This window comes from Panthera leo, chromosome A3, assembly GCF_018350215.1.
Source record: "Panthera leo isolate Ple1 chromosome A3, P.leo_Ple1_pat1.1, whole genome shotgun sequence".
Taxonomy (NCBI): Eukaryota; Metazoa; Chordata; class Mammalia; order Carnivora; family Felidae; genus Panthera; species Panthera leo.
The window spans coordinates 82,945,234-82,963,476 of record NC_056681.1 but is presented as its reverse complement, the minus strand read 5'-3'; positions in this window follow the sequence as shown (position 1 = coordinate 82,963,476).

Sequence of the window (18,243 nt, the reverse complement as noted above, 5' to 3'; positions counted from 1 at the left end):
GCAAGGTGCCAACAGGATTGGTTTCTTCCAAGAACTCTCTCCTTGGCTCATAGATGGCCATCTCCTCCCTGTGTCTTTATATGACCTTGCCTCTGTGTGTATCTGTGTGCACATTTCTTCTTCTTATAAGGGCACCAGTCTTAACTGATTAGGGCCTACCCATATGATCTCATTTATGTCTTCAAAGACCCTAACTCCACATACAGTCACATTCTGAAGTACTAGGATTAGGATCTCAATATATATATTTTAGAGGGACACAATTCAGGATATATATGTCAGCAATGTATATACATAAAATACATGTTATGTTAATTTATTTATTACCTGCATATTGTATATTTTTATAAATTTTTATAAAATTTTATAATTTTGGGGGCGCCTGGGTGGCTCAGTCAGTTGAGCGTCTGACTTCAGCTCAGGTCACGATTCGCGGTCCATGAGTTCGAGCCCCACATCAGGCTCTGGGCTGATGGCTCAGAGCCTGGAGCCTGCTTTCCATTCTGTGTCTCCCTCTCTCTCTGCCCCGCCCCTGTTCATGCTCTGTCTCTGTCTCAAAAATAAATAAACGTTTAAAAAAATTTTTTTTAATTTTATAGTTTTTATATTACCCACATATTATATATATACCCACATTATATATATATATTATATATGTATATTATATATATACATATATATATATATATAATATATATATATATATATATATTAGATGGACCTGCACATATTGTACTGTGCCCAGATAACTAAGCATCTTTGCCCTAATTGTCACAGAGTTTCCTATAAAACCAGAGAATGATGCATGTGGGCATGTTCCTGGTCAAATTTTTGCATATTCTTAATAGAAATGAAGAGGGTCTATAGATTATAACCTAGGATTCGTATAAAGGATAACACACACACAGCATTAGGATAATTTTCCTCAAAGGAACAGCTACTCTTTAATTCCGAACATTTTAAGACATCCAGAATCACTTTCCCTAAGCAATTATGATTTTACAAAATGCTGTCAAGACTATCGCAAAGTTTTACTGCCCAGACAGAGCTAAATGCCTGGAGCTTTCGGTGGTGATTTATTATTTACTCTGGAGGTAAGTTGCTAAGCAAGATTTATTCGGTAAGAACAGAGCCATCCGTAACAGTACGATATATGTTTGACTGCGAGGGGGATTTTTTTTCACCGATTCTCAAGAGACTTTGTTCTCTATAATCAGAAAAATGTATCTGTATGTAAGTTTTCATCCTTTTGTGAAATTGAAGGCATCAATATGCATTTGAAAAACCAGCTTAGCTTCAAATGTTCTCATTTGAATTTTAGCTCTGAGAAACTTTCAGTATATTTTCATAATAAAAACAATAGGAAAACAGTATCAAGGCTCATTGATAGAATCTGTTCGGTTATCTGCCTTACCTATACAGGGCTTTTTTTCTTCAGTTGTTCCATTGCACTACAGTGGCCAAACCCACACATTCATATCATCTCAGAGAGACTCAGATTCCTAAGAAAAAGAGGGCAGTAATAATGCATATTTGCCAACTTTGGTTTTCAGAATTGGTAACAAGTACAGAGACCAATTGCTGGCCTACTTCTGCCCCCTAGTGATCATAATATATTGTTGCTTTTTGCAAAAGGGAGACTGGAGAGCTGGGACCAGTGAAAGTGGCTGTCCCTTACGTCCCCTTACTTTAGCAACCTGTTCCCCAAGATACCCACTGCCCCCTAGCTGCCCTTTCACCAGGTATGGAAAAGGGAAATGATAAGCTCATTCACATTAAGGCAGCCAGGACTAAAATCTCTCCCTCTGCCCAGACTGTGCATTTTCACAAAAGCACTGAAGTGAGAAGGCAATGTTGCTTAACCCAAAAGAAAAAAACCACCCTCCGTGGAAATTTAGGCTTAAGGAAAAAGAGTTTTGTCATAGGATTTTGTGGTTTGTTTGTTTGTTTGTTTATTGGAGGCATGCCTTTGAAGAGTCATTCAATGCCTCAATTTCTTTGACAAATCATTGCCCCTGCTATAATCTGGTGGGGGTGGGGGGGAATCAGTGGAGGACCCAGGAAAATGCTCCATTTCCCAGACTTCTTGCCTTCATCCTCAGCTGCTCCCACCCCTATGCCCGGCTGGAAGGTGTGGCTCTGGGGCAGCCACCGTGTCCAACAGGGTAGCTCACTCTGCAGACATGAAGTGGGTGGAAACATGATCGAGGAATGTTCTGGTCAGGCTCCAACCACCCTCCCACAGCTGCTAACAGGACTCCCTGCTGCAGCTCCTAAGCAGGTCAGGGAGTTTTTCAGGCAGGTAGCCAATCCCCAAGATGGCTTTAGATCAGGGGAGGCAGGGCTGAGAAAAGGGAGTCAGACTAAGAGGCAGGCTCTGAGAAGTTTGGGAGGCCCCAGGCAGTGTTTCTGAACTCTGGTTTAGGCTGGTCATTAATCAAGCCCTTCCCAGATGTTCAAAATTGGCCTCTTCCCCATCAGGCGTAATGGCAGAGGGTGGTCCCTACAGTCAGTGCCCACATCCAATCTAGACAGAACCTTCAAGGAAATAGAAAGAATGCAGACAGAGGAGAGGGCTGCTTCATGTTGCTAGCATCACTTGCTAAGAAGCCATAGGGGCCCCTGCAGCCTCCAATCCACCATCTCCAACTCCCACAGACATGGGGTCCATGGAGGCAGAAGCTGGGGGAGTGGGGCTGGCAGCTGGAGTCAAGGAGAAGATTTCAGTGCATAGTTCCAACTGCATGTAGTAGTGGGACCTGAATAGGATCTGGCGTCACGCAAACCTGAGTTTGAATCCCAGCTCTGCAGCTGGCTAGCTGTGCAACCTTTGACAACTTCCACTCCATCCTTTAGCTGTCAGCTCAAAGGTTACATCCTCAGGGACACCCTCTCTGACCACGAGTTAGATCAGATCCCTATTTATGAGTCTCAGAATCCCTTATAATTTTTATTCATAACACATATCACTGTCTGTAATTTTATCACTTATATGTAGGATGATTTGTCTAATTTCTCTTTTCCCTACTGCATTCTAAATCCAGAGAAGACAGTGACCACATCACCTTCATTCACCATCTTTTCCAGGGACTAGAGTATAGAAAACACTCAATAAAGATTTGAGAAATGAATGAATCACACTCAGCCTTTATCATCTATAAAATGGGATAGTAGTACTTCCTTATAGGGCTATTGTGAAGATTTAATGAAACAATATTTTTGTGAAAATTCTGTCTGACACAGAATAGGGGCTCATAAAGGGGCTATTCCTCTGCCACTATTTCTTTGGGTACCCACCATAAGTGGACGGTTTTCCCTGACCACCAGAGGTGCCACTGTGCAGTGAAATGAGCCCAAATAGGAAACCAGAGACCTGAATAATCCACAAATTCTATCACAAGTCCCTGAATAATCAAAACTAGTTGGCACATTACAATTCATCGCCTCTTCTCTCTAGGTGTCCCTTGATGGCAGGAAAAGTTATCTCCAGCTTCACTTTCCTTTCCATCCCAGATAGAGAGTAGCCAGAGGGACTGTAAATCCATTCCTAACATTTTCAGTTGTTTGAGTTATGTTCTACCAGAATTAAGAAGGTGACTTTAAAAACATGAAGGAGAAATAAAGGTTGCACTTCCCAGAGCAGAGTACAGGTGTAAAATGAAACTGAACTTTTAATATGAAACCGCTCTGGAGGAGAAAGGACTAGGAATATTTTTATAGAACACTTGCATTATGGGTAATTTTTTTAAATCCAGGGTTCAACTTGCATGACACTGAGGCATAAGTCTACCACTTAATGACATTTATAACTCTGTAACAATACGTTTTGTATAAATTACTGCTGAGGCTTAACATTTCTGATTATGATATATAGAATAAAGTGATGTCATAAAGGCGAAGTTTGTAAGTTACGATCTGTCCTGTTGCTTTAAATAAGAGGATTTCTGGAGACAATTGCCTTGATGAATATAAACTCAAATGAACCTTGAATCTCTTCAATTATTCTTATTTAGAATTCATTTTCCTTTGAACTTTCATTTAACTCAAAGCACAATCGTTCCATTATAAATCAAATGCCAGCTTGTCTTTCCTGCAATAACAAGTATGCTTTAAATAATGAAGCAACACCTATGATCATAAAAGATAATGTTTCAATGCACCAAAATACAAAAGGTAAAGAGATTTATTATCTTAGTTCAGCAACGATGAGTTGAATATTTTTGTAGCAACAGACATCTCTATGCCAGACAACACTTTTTATTTGACTTTTTAGTGTATTTCCTTTCTCAGAAGACTGGGGTGCTTTATTATCAATGAGAGAAACCAAAGATTCAACACACAATGCTATTGGTGGCTGAGAAGCTCAGATCTCTCCTAGCTCAGTTTCCCTAGTAGGCCAATGGATATAAATCTCTCTCAACCACCCTGGCCCTCTTTTCCAGTATGAAAGAGCTGGGCCGAATCATCCTATATTCAACCCAAACTCTAAAGACTAAGATTGCATATGCCTCTCCTCTTGTACAGAATGATGGTGAGAAGCAACCAAGTTACTAGATGTGGATATACTTTAGAAGGTATAAGAGTGCCATACACCGTACCCGACAGTTTTCACTCTGCATTTTGGGAATACCTTTACATGTCCATTATGTGAACTATGCTATCCAAATGATATAGAAAAACTCTAGAGCACCCCCAGGCTATTACAGATGCAACAATGTGATTTAAAAAGGGGGGGGGGGTCTTCTGGAGTTCTCATAATAAATTCTTTTGGGTGGGATCAAAATCTCACATTATAACAGGTTAAGTGGCCAAACTACCCCAAAGAGCCTACTTCCCATTGAAAATCTCACCAGCAAGCAGGACACGGAACTAAGCAGGTAGGCTAGGCATTTGGAAAGCTTTCTGTTATCTCTTTATGCATTCCATCTTCAAAGCATTGTGACCTGTCTTCAATACACCCTCGGGTGCGGGATTTACATTTTTAATATTGGCATTTATGACGTGGTGCTTCTTCCTGGTTAATTGGTATCAGAGCAAAATGTTTGCCTCTCTCCTGAAATAAATCTCTTCAAGAGCTTCAATCACACATTCTTTTGTTCTATCCCTCATTTGAAACGGGCTCTATAAAGCCGCCAGACCACAGTACATAATCTTTTGCCTCTCACATTTTTAAATCTGGGGGTTTATGCTTTAATGGCTTTGATGTGCTTACTATTCAGCCTGTTACTTAAACCACGTTCTTCCCCATCCAACACCCAGCTCACCCTCAGCCTTACAAGCCTGTACCCTCTGAGGCTGAAAGGATTTATTTATCATCCAGAACGTTTCCATAATTTTAGAAACATATGTTTTGAAATTACATTCCAATATCTCATACCATGTTCTTTGTCTTGCATCTGTTCTGTAAAAACAAACAAAACACACATAATTATATTCCAATGGCTGCAAAGTCTAGGGTTTCCACAAGAGTTGGTTCTTCCACAAACAGTAAGTCACACAACAAAGGCACTTACATACCCCTTCAAGGTCATCTGAATCACATTCTTGTGTTAATCAGAGCTAACCACTGATAATAGTAAACTTCTACAACATAACTGTGAAACTCAGACTCCTTTCCAAAGTTATTTCAATTTTGTAGGATAATCTCGTTATTGAAAATTAGCTATTGTTGAAAAACCAAAGTCTTGACATAATACTCAATCTTGCATGGACAACAACTCCGTAATCTTTCATACTCCCAGTGTGTGACTTGCATTAAATGTATTTTAAAAATTCATTTCTCTCCCTGTAATATCCTAGTGGAAAGACAATCAGTCAATGCACAACAAAAAAGATCCCCCCGCCCTGCTAAAAAGAATAAACAAACCTGAATGAAATAGAAAAACAATCGGCCAAAATATATTCCATTTTTATATAACTATCCCACCACACACCAGCTCCCTCTTGCCCAAAAGTCTTTCATGCCATTCTCTCTCCATGCCCATAGACACCCCATTTAGACATAAAACGCACTCATTTTATATCCACTGTATTGTTCTAGAACGTTTGATGTCAATATTAGATAAATTTGCATTGAAACTTTCAAAAAGCCACTAAAGTGGTGACTGGGTGGCTCAATTGGTTAAGCATCCAACTCTTGATTTCAGCTCAGATCTTGATCTCACAGTTCGTGGGAGTGAGCCCCATGTTGGGCTCTGTGCTAACAGTGCAGAGACTGCTTGGAACTCTCTCTCCCTCTCTCTCTCTTCCCCTCCTCTGCTTGCTCTGTCTCTCTCTCTCTCTCTTTCTCTTTGTGTGTCAAAATAAATTTTTAAAAAGCTACTCAAAATCAAGAACCACTTTTCAGCCTATCTATTAAAAATAAAATGTCACCAATGAAATGCCTCCTCTCCCTCAGGTTTCTGCCCTTGTTACCCATGGTCCTTATGTTCTTAGGTAATGAAATAAATTTTGGAACTGAGAAGAGAGTTAAACCTGATGCCTACTGTGGTATGCTGGTAGATATTTAACAACCAGCTTGAAGTGAAGAAAGAAAATCTCTGACTTGTAGCATTTAATTTCTGTGATATGAATGCCTCCATGGTGGCCAGTTTCTAGCTACCAGTGTGATGTTGCTAATGGGCAGAGCAGGGAGTATCTGCACAATCGACTCTTGCAAGATGGTGCGAGCTGGTTCTACCATTTCATGCTGATGACTCCTCTTGGAGGTTTAAAACTATTCCCAGCACCTTTGACGTCTAGCAGCATTTCCAGAGGTAACTCTTATTGTTTGCTCTCAAGCAGTCTGTATCTAGAATGGTTTTCAGACATCACTGCCAGCGCCCTGGGCTAAAGGGCACTTTATACCCAACAGGATCATGAGTGAAGCGGCCATAAAGATCTCAACATAAAGATACATTCAAAGATGATTCCAAAAGCTTTGAAAAACAATATCATCTTTGGTGCAGGTGTTTCACCCAGAAATCTTCCCAATCAACCCTCCTTAGATATCTCCTTCTGTCTCCAAAGTCTTAGTTATGTCAAAGACTGAAAACACATACACACTCCTCTCTCCCCCTCATACATATGCACACGCACAGATGCTACTTACCATATTGAACCCCCCATTCAATCACACCACCTTTATTTTTTTTTGTTTTGGGGGGTTTTATTTATTTATTTATTTTTTGTTTGTTTGTTTCAAAGGGGCACATGCACCCCAATGTTTATTTTTTTTTCAATATATGAAATTTATTGTCAAATTGGTTTCCATACAACACCCAGTGCTCATCCCAAAAGGTGCCCTCCTCAATACCCATCCCCCACCCTCCCCTCCCTCCCTCCCCCCATCAACTCAGTTTGTTCTCAGTTTTTAAGGGTCTCTTATGCTTTGGCTCTCTCTCCCACTCTAACCTCTTTTTTTTTTTTTTTCCTTCCCCTTCCCCATGGGTTTCTGTTAAGTTTCTCAGGATCCACATAAGAGTGAAAGCATATGGTATCTGTTTTTCTCTGTATGGCTTATTTCACTTAGCATAACACTCTCCAGTTCCATCCACATTGCTACAAAAGGCCATATTTCATTCTTTCTCATTGCCACGTAGTACTCCATTGCCACACCACCTTTATATGTGCATCATACTTACTACCTATGACTGCCCCAACAGGCACAGCACCCTGGAAAGCACAGTTCTTCTCTGGGTCAGACTGCTTTTCTCCAATTCTAGTGGATAGTATTCTCTATTTCATTACATTAACATGAAGGTATTTGTCAATGTGACTTTTGTGGCATCGCAATGATAATAATACAGAACATCTATGTAGTTCCCATGCTATCCCAGGCAGTTAGCTGAGCACCTTACACATAGACACTCATTTAAGTTATTATAGCATCTGAGAGAAAAGTCCACAAACTGCTGCTGAGGTCCCTGCCTCTCTGTGGGTTGATTATCCTACCTTCCCTGGCTTCTGGAACAGACCACAAGATTCTGCTTGTTGCTCAAACTAGCCAGTATTTCAACTCAAAGGACAATAACAATACACTAGTTATCAAGGAACATAAGGCCAAGTGAAGGATCTGATTATATACACAATATGCATGCAAGTGGGCACAAATGATTTGTCTGTCTCTCCCTCGAGGTTAGGTACCATGTCTGGCTCATTTTTGTTTACTCAGTGCTTATCCCAGGGTCCAGCACCTCTTAGGCACTCTGCCAGTATTTGTTCAAGGCAAGCTTGAAATGGCTCATGGAGCCAGGAGTCAAACCAGGCAAAGATGGCCCAAGGACCTGTTGTTCTTAACCACCATACTCTACCAGTTCTCGGATCCATCTGAAGAAAAGCCACTGTGGGATTGTGGCCAAGTAAGGCACTTTCTGTGCCTCAGTTTCCTCATCTGTAAAATGGGGCTAATAATAGTACCTACCTCACAGGATTTGGAGGAGAATTATAGGAGTTAACATATGTACCTGGCACCTAAAAAGGGCTATTGTGTTAACTGTCAACTAGTAACTGTTAACCAGTTAATAGGCTCCTCACAGCCACGAGAATCCCATGACTTTTTCATAGTGTCTTTTGCTAGAGCAATTTTTCTCTGTAAAGGGTCAGAGAGTAAATAGTTTACACTTTGCAGGCCACATACAGTCTCTATTACATAAACTTCTTAGGATTTTTAAGTCTTTCAAAATGTAAAACCCATTTGTAGTTTATGGGCTAAAACAGACCACAGGCTGGATGTTGGTCTATGTACATAGTTTGCTGATCCCCAGGCTAGAGCAAGAGAGAGACAGCCTTGTTTTCAATACCATATTTTTTTACGGGAGCAAATACATGAATGCTAAAAGAGACACACATATAACAATCACACATTCCCTCAGCAAATGTTCACTGATCACTTATTATGTGCAAGGGGCCATTCCGGATGCTGAAGCCACAAAGATGGAGAAGCACCCCTTGACCTTTGGGAGGCTCATAACCCAATGGCAAGGCAATCCCAGCATAGCATGTACCAAATGCCTTAATAAAGGAGGAAGGGATCTGATCCAGTTAGGGCAAGGTGATAGATGAGGAGAGGGTCCCAAGAGAAAGGAATGCTTGAGCTATACCTTGAAAGACGCAAGGAATTCACTTGGCAGACAGAAGCATAAGAGAGCAAGGAGGTATTCAGAAAATTGCAGTTTCTGGGATCAGAGAAAGCCCATGAGGTCAAGGAGATCCCGATCAGGAAGGGAGGGCCTAACCTACCCACGAAGGCACTGGGATTTCATCTTGTAGGCCTCTGGTTTTCAAACTCTCTAACACAGAAGTTTGTCTGCAAGGCACAATCTACTCTAGAGCCTTGTGTGTGAAACTAATTTGGTTGAATCGGGGAGCTAAATCCAGAGCACCTCCCTCCCACTGGCCTCCTTCACCACAGGTGGCTCAGAGCGACCTGGGACCCTCCTGGCAGCACACTTGGAAATCCACAGCTCCTGGCCGCAGGCAGCAGGCTCAGAGGCCAGGGAAGTCCTGCTGTAGCGACTCCATGCAAATTCTTCTCAAGTCAATAAAATTCCATGTATCTATTTTTATCTTGAACAGACATCCTGTTCTTCCCCAGCACCTCTGCCTTTGCTGGTCACAGGCTTGCCCCATGCAGTTTAACACTTCATTACACGGCATCTTGTGTGGTTATCTAATTGCGTTTTGAGCATCTAGATGAACTGGCCCAATGGCAGGCAGTGCAACTTGCTTCTCTTTACCCCCTTCAGCAAGCCACATGGGGCAACAAGGCGCTATTGAAGGGAAGATCTCTTCCCACCCTAAGATTTTAAGACTCCCTACAGGAGGACAGTATTTTCAAAGAGAGTAAGAGCAGTGACATGAGGAAACATCTCCCAAGGCAGGCATTGAGTTAGTGCAGGTGGAGTACTTAGTGGGGAGGTGTTTGTGTGTCTCGGGACTGAAGGTTGGGTTGATCAGATTCCTCAGTTCCCAAAACTGTATTGCTTTGGGTCCTTACACAACCCCTCCCCCTCATTTTTTTGTAATTCCCTTTCATCTCCATTTCCCAGACCAATTTCCCTCCCTGCAATAGATAACCTTTTTATTGGGTTTATATGCAGGTATTCTTTGTTGTCTTGTGTGTGTGTGTGTGTGTGTGTTTATTCATTTATTTTGAGAGAGAGCATAGACGTAGAGGAGGGACATAGAGAGAGGGAGAGAGAATCCTAAGCAGGCTTCTCACTGGCAGCACAGAGCCCGACACGTGGCTCAAACTCACCAACCATGAGATGATCTCCTGAGCTGAAGGCAGACACGGAACCAACTGAGTCACCTACATGCCCCTTGTGTGCATGTATTTTAATATAGAGAAATGGTATGTTCTCCTGGTTTAAAGATCATCCCATCTCTTCCCTTTTCACACAGCATTATGTTTTTAAGATCTATCCATATTGTCAAGTACATATCTGTCCATTTCTCCTAAATGCTGCATACTGGTGCATAATCTGTACCCACTATATTTTACATATCCAGCCCCTCAATGGACAACTAGAATGCTTCCTATCTGACCTTGCCCACGAACAGTGCTGTGATGAACATCCTCACACACACTCCTTAAAAATCTGCGTGGGAAACTCTCAGGCATGTATGCCCAGGAGCAGGCAAGTGAGTCGCATGGTGTGAGTGTAAGTACTGCCAGGGGCTGCTCTAAAGAAGCTACACCAGTCTCCTCTTGTACCAGCCAGGCCTGGTAGTTTCTGAGGCTCACGTCCCTACCGACACTGACAAATAGTATCATGGATGGAAATGTGTCCCCCCAAAATGATATTTTTAAGTCCTAACCTCTGAGCCATATTCAGCATTATGGATTGAAATGTACCCTCCCCCAAAATGATACACTGAAGTCCTAACCTCTTGTAGCTCAGAATGTGGCCATATTTGGAAATAGGATCTTTGTAGATGCAATTAAGATATGATCATTAGGATGGGCCTTAATCCAGTATGACTGGTGTCCTTACAAAAAGGGAAAATTTGGACACAGAGGCAGACACACACAGAGGGAAGACAGTGTGAAGACAAAGGGGAGAACATCCTGTGAAGAGGAAGGCAGAGATCAGAACAATGTACCCATAAACCAAGGAATGCCAAAGATTGCCAGCAAACCCCCCAGGAGCTAGGAGAAAGAGATGGAACAGATTCTTCCTTGTACTCTCAAAAGGAGCCAATTCTACCAACACCCTGATTTTGAACTTGTAGCTTCCAAGAATACAAGACAATATACTCCTGTCATTTAAGCTACCTGGTTTTTGGCACTTTGTTCCAGCAGCCCTGGGGTATTAATACACTCAGCTTTTCAAGTTCTGCTAGTCTGGTGGGTATAACATAATACCATGTCATTCTTATTTTTCTTTCTCTAATCACTAGGGACTTTGAACATTTTCTTCATGTTTCTTAGTCATACAGTTTCCTTGTAAACTGCCCATGTCTATCCTTTTGCCTACTTTTTCATACAGATTCCTATCTTTTTCTCGTTGATTTACAACAGCTCTTTGTAAATTCCAAATATCAGTCCCTTTGAGTTTGATACTTTACAAACATCTCTCCAACTGTCCTCTGTCGGTTAACTTTATCCTCACTGGATAACTGCTAACTAATTCCTAACAGGGCAGAATTACTTAATTTCTATTTAATCAAATTCATCAGTTTTTCTATTATGATTTGTGTAATTGAGGTTTCACTTAATAAATCCTTCCCTACTCCTATGTTACAAAGATATTCTCCTCCGTGATGTTCTACAAACTGCACTGTGTCACTTAAAACTGCACTTTAACATGTAGACTCAGGATCAGTATATGGTATGAGCCAGAGGGCTGTTTCAAAAAACACTAAATAACAAGACACTCCAGAATGTAGTGGCTTTAAACGCAAACAAACCTCTATTTTACTCACATACCTGCACTGTAGGTAGGGATCAGCAAGGGTGGTTTATCTTTGTGCCATGGTGTGTCAGCTGGGATGGCCTGCCCGCAGCTGCAGAGAGTATATTCAGTGTGGCTCCCTTATAGCTGGCAAGTCCCTGCTGTCAGCTGGCAGCTCGGCTAAGGCTGAGGGCTGGGAGCCCATCTCCTTTCCACTTGCACCTTGCTTGTCACAGGTTGTTAGGGCTTCCTCAATTCTGGTGGCTGAGTTCCAAGAAAAAAATAAATAAATAAAGGCAATGACTTTATATATAGCCTAGCTTCAGAAATCACTTAGCATTACTTCCATGGCAGTCAAAACCTGCCTAGAATCAAGCGGAAGGAACCTACACCCCACCTCTCAATGGGAAAAGTGTCAAAGTCACATTGCAAAAATCTCATTGGGAGGGCAGCAAATGTGGCAAACATCTTGGGGAATAAAATCTTCCATAGGATCCAATTTTATGAGAAGGTCTTTTTTTTTTTTAAATTTGAGACAGAGAGTGTGTGTGTGTGAGCAGGGGAGGGGGCAGAGGGAAAAGGAGAGAGACGGAGACAGAGAGAGACAGAGAGAATGAGAATCTTAAGCAGGCTCCGTGCTCAGCTTAGAGTCTGATGCCGGGCTTGATCCCACAACCCTGGGATCATAACCTGGGCCGAAATCAAGAGTTGGACACTCAACCAACCAAGCCACCCGAGTGCCCCTAGAAGGTCATTTTTATCATTTCTTAAACAGGCTATATGCTGTTAGAATGAAGCCCGATGAGGAAGAGGATCTCTTTTGCATTGCTGGTGGGAATGCAAGCTGGTGCAAACACTCTGGAAAACAGTATGGAGGTTCCTCAAAAAACTAAAATTAGAACAACCCTACGACCCAGCAATTGCACTACTAGGCATTTATCCACGGGATACAGGTGTGCTGTTTCAAACGGACACATGCACCCCCATGTTTACAGCAGCACTATCAACAATAGCCAAAGTATGGAAAGAGCCCAAATGTCCATCGATGGATGAATAGATAAAGAAAATGTGGTATATATATATATATATAATGGAGTATTACTCAGCAATCAAAAAGAAGGAAATCTTGCCATTTGCAACTATGTGGCTGGAACCGGTATTATGCTAAGTGAAATTAGTCAGAGAAAGACAAATATCATATGACTTCACTCATACGAGGCTTGTAAGAGACAAAACAGATGAAATAAGGGAAGGGAAACAAAAATAATATAAAAACAGGGAGGGGGACAAAACATAAGAGACTCTTAAATATGGAGAACAAACAGAGGGTTACTGGAGGGGCTGTGGGAGGGGGGATGGGCTAAATGGGTAAGAGGCATTAAGGAATCTACTCCTGAAATCACTGTTGCACTATATGCTAACTAATTTGAATGTAAATTTTAAAAAATAAAATAAAATCAGAATGAAGCCAGATGCAGGGCTCAATCTCACAATCACGAGATCATGACCCAAGCCAAATCAAGAGTGGGATGTTTAACCAAATGAGCTACCTACATGCCCTCCATACAACTTTTAAATACATCTATCAAACTCCTAAAAATAATCTTACTAGAATATTTTTGGGAGTGCTTTGACTTTATAAATTAATCTTGGAATAATAAACATAATTTTATATTGTCATCCCACTTAAATTCATAGAAAGTAGTGTGACCATTTACTCAGGCTTCCTTTTATAGCTTTTAAAATTTTTTAACATTTCTTCTATAAAGCATTGCCTATTTTTTTGTAAATCTCCAAATGTTTCATAGTTTTGGATGCTGCCATGAATAGTATTTTTTTTAATTACGTTTTCCAATCTGTTTTTGCTGGTGTTGAGAAATTCTATTGATATTCATAAGCTGATCTTAAATCTGGCAACCTTGCTTAATTCTCATAGTTAAATCCATTGTTTTTGCTTTCTAGACAATCACATTTTCTGCAAATAATTGCAGTTTTATTTCTTCCCCTCTAATTCACACCTTTTGTTTCTTTCTCTTTATCTGTAGTCTTGGCTACCAAGCACAGTTGTGTGTTAATGCTACTGAGTGATAATGGAGATTTCTTGTCTCATTCCTGATCTTAAATGGACTGCATCTTGGCCCACTAAGTATAATTTGTGCTTTAAGTTTTCATTTCAAATAGGTATTGAGCTTTATTAAAAGCTTTTCTGAATCTACTGAGATTATGTGATTTTTTTCCTCCTTTAGTCTATAAATTATATTCCTTCTATTTCTGAGTAAACTCCTCAAATGACGACATATTAATATTTTTTAACTACAAACATTTGGTAAGCTACCATATCATTTTATTTTATTTAGGATTTTTATATCCGTGATCATAAGCAAAAGAGGCCAGGAATTTTCTTTTCTTCTATGTCTTTATCCAATTTGGGGATAAAGATTATGTTCAGCTCAAAAATGAGGGAACAGTTTATCCTGTTTTTCTCTTTTCTCTTTTGAGGTTGCTAGAACTGAACTGTAAAATTATCTGAGCCAGGTCCCTCTTTAGAGAGGAGATCTTTGATTATTATTTCAATTTTTTGGTGCTTATTTGTTTATTAGAGTTTTCTAAGTCTTCTTTTAGCAATATAGGCATTTAATAGTGTTCTCTAAATATCCTTGTTTCATATAGGGTTCCCAAATTTACTAGGTTAAAGTTACTCATAATTTATTTCTCTTCTTTTCTAACTTAAATTCTAGTTAGTTGACATACAGTGCAATATTGGTTTCAGGAGTAGAATTCAGTGATTCATCACTTACATATAACACCCAGTGCTTATCACAAGTGCCCCCTTTAACACCTATCACCCATCTAACCCATCTCCCACCCACCTCCCTCCATCAACCTTCAGTTTGTTCTCTATCGTTAAAAGTCTCTTGTGGTTTGTTTCCCTCTCTCTTCCCCTCCCGTTCCCATATGCTCATCTGTTTTGTTTCTTAAATTCCATATATGAGTGAAATCATATGATATTTGTCTTTCTCTGATTGACCGCTTAGCATAATATCTAGCTCTACGTACTTCTCTTATTTTTCATATCTCTGTATCTATAGCTGCTTCTGTTGGAAAAAAAATCTGTATTTTTTAATTAAATCTTTTTTTTCTGGTCTTTATTAACTTATGTATTCACTGATTATTAGATAGTAAGAGGACAGTTTCTACTATTGATATTTCCAAATATAAAAACAAGATTTTGGCTGTCAAGTCTTCTCCAGACTTTGCCCACCTCCCCATCCTGGACACTACCTCTCAGACCTACACTCTGATGCAAAAGAGAAGTCAGGAGCCTCAGCCTGTATCCCTTTGGGCCACCACTAGAGCTTGCCCTCCAGGGACTACTGCTCTGTGGCTACAGGGCCATTCTTATCCATCCCCTAGCAAGCAGTGCCACTAAGTAAACAATTACTGAATTCCTACTGCATGCCTGTTTTGTACAAAATGATATAGACCATAATCTTTGCCCCAAACAAATATATGGTCCAGAGGGGTGGACAGGAATGTATGTGAAAGGAGAAGGAACTCTGAGCAAGTATTTGGAACACCCCAGCTTCAGCACTGAGCCAATCTGAAGGTGTGAGGGAAATGATTTCAGGTGAGAGCAGTGCAGAGGTCCTGGCCAGAAATCTGAAGCTGTACTTCCCTCTTTGTTTCCTTGCAGACTAAAGATCTGCCCCAGCAACAGAAGAGGGAGAAGAGAGGGTAAGCAAAGAGATGGGAAGAACAGGACAAAGGGCAAAGAAAAACAATTCACACTACACTAGTGAAGTCTAAGCTATTAATACAGGACGTGTCTAATGATGACAGCTAATATTTGTGTCCTTTTTAACAGAGCACTTACACAGGGACTAGCTGAATACCCTACAGCCCAGATTTACAGATGTGGAGACTGAGGCCCCCAAAGACTATGAATTTCCTAGTCTTGTGTGACTGGCACATGACAGAACTAGGACCCCAAACTCTGGCCTCCTGACTGCAATGTCACTCTCTGTCCCCTAAACCACGTGGCTTCTGAAAACAGCAAATTCTAGGATAGACAAAGGGAAAACTGACTTCCAGATGTTCTTCCACCTCTGCAAGCCCTCATCTCTCCTGCCACACTCATCTCCTCCCAACTCCTCCCCCCCCCCGCCACCACACACACACACACACACACACACACACACACACACACACAGGAAACTGCAAGTCACTGGAGAATCACCTTATTTGCTTCCTAAAGAACATGCTATCTCTTACTTGCCAAGAACCTCAGCAGGGCCTCTGTGCCATCAAACATCTTGTTCTAGGAAGCTAGGAGTCAATCTGGGAAGAGATGAGGCTGGGGCCATCCCCAAACTCCCCTGAAGACCATCACCTGTAGGTGCAGGTCTAGGTGCTCTGGTGGAATCAAGAAAGCTCTCAAGGGCCCTATGATGATGTCAGGGACATGATGCATCTAACAAAATCATAGTAACAGCAATGAGATAATAGCTCACACTTCTTGACTGCTTGCTATTCACGGACATCATGATGAGTTTTTTATGGCTTTGAATCTTGTTTAATTTTCATGACTACCTAATGAAGACTAGTGGGTTCTAGTCTTCCATGAGAAACTGAGGCTTAGAGGGGTAAATTACCATATCCAGGGTTACACATTCAACAGGGGACAGAACCAGGACACAGACCAGGTCTGCCTGACTCCTGGGGCCAAATTAACCACTATATATAACACGCCTTTGCTTTAGCAACACCTGAGGGGAGACGGCAACCCTAAACAACCATCACCTACAGTACAATTAATGTCCGCCATCACCTACAGTGGTGAGAGAAAGCTTCAAAGAAAAGAGAGCCTGATGCTGGCCTATAAGAAGGTAAAGGACAGATGAAGAGCCTAGATCACATAAAGAAGAAGTATTGGGAGCAGATGTAGGAACAGGCCTCACAGGGTTTATAAAGTGAAGGGGGAGATTGAGGCAGTGTGACTGGAACCATAGAAATCACTATCGTCGATGGCTAGTCCTTCAGACTAACAAACTTAGTGCCACATGAAGGACAGGTAGAAAAGGAAAACAGAGAAAAGAAGAAAAGATACCACAGTCACCAGAGGTACTTGTATAAGTACATAGAAAGACTATGAGAAATTTGTCCCATCATCTGATTATTTCATCCTCAAGTATATGGAACAAAGTCTCCATCCTCTAAACATTTAGTTTCCTCTAAATATTCCCAGTCAAGGGCACCTGCGTGGCTCAGTCAGTTAAGCGTCCGACTTCAGCTCACGGTTCATGAGTTCGAGCCCCGCATCGGAATCTGTGAGGACAGCTCAGAGCCTGGAGCCTGCTTCGGATTCTGTGTCTCCCTCTCTCTCTGCCTCTGCCCTGCTCACACTCTGTCTCTGTCTCTCAAGAAGTGAATAAACATTAAAATTAAAAAACTATTTTTAAATATTCCCAGTCATCTCCCTCAGAGCTGAGTCGGTGTGCAGGACTCAGGTCGGAACAGCTCTCTCACTATAAATAAAGGACAAACAGATCAGGAAAAATGAATTGGTGGTAGTGACAGACACAGGTGTTTGCCATCAGTTGGGGCTCTCACCATGGTGCTAGATCCTCTCTGTTGGGGAAATGACCCATCCCCCATGCCATGAAGTTTTTGGTGTTCTCCCTTTCCAGCCACATCTACACATCACAACTAGCATAGCCAGCTGCCTCAAACCCATTCAATTTGCTTACAGGGAGCCACCAAACAGGGAAGCCAGGGGACTTCTCGTTGGGCCAGGCAGGCACTCTGTCTCCCTCAAACCTAGAGGTGGAAATGTGCTTGCAAAATCTTGTCAACGCACACCAGTGTGTTCACGTTGCCAACACAGCACGCACAGCCTGTGTCCTCCATACCATTGCCATCACTAGACAGAATCAGAATCTTCCTCAGGGAAATGCAACCACTGAGAAACAACTATTACAAAGAGAACCTGCCCCCCAAAAGTTAAAAATTATTATTGATCAGGGGAAAGGATGTACATTTGGCCAAATTCTACACTATTTTATAGTATAAATTCCACTACTATTATATATATATATATATATATATATATATATATATATATATAGTTGTTTTACCATTTAAACTATATAAGATGGCAACCACAAAATTGAAATTCTGTCGTTCAAAGGGTTTTATATACTCCTCTAACTAAAAACAGCTTCACAATAAAAAGACCCAGTTTTACAAGTGGGCCCAACCCAAAATAGTAACTATGGCCTTAAGGGCTATTATCCCATTGCCCTACGAAGGATTTAGGGCATATAAATGCCCATTAACATGACTAAGCATAATAATCTGATTTATAAAG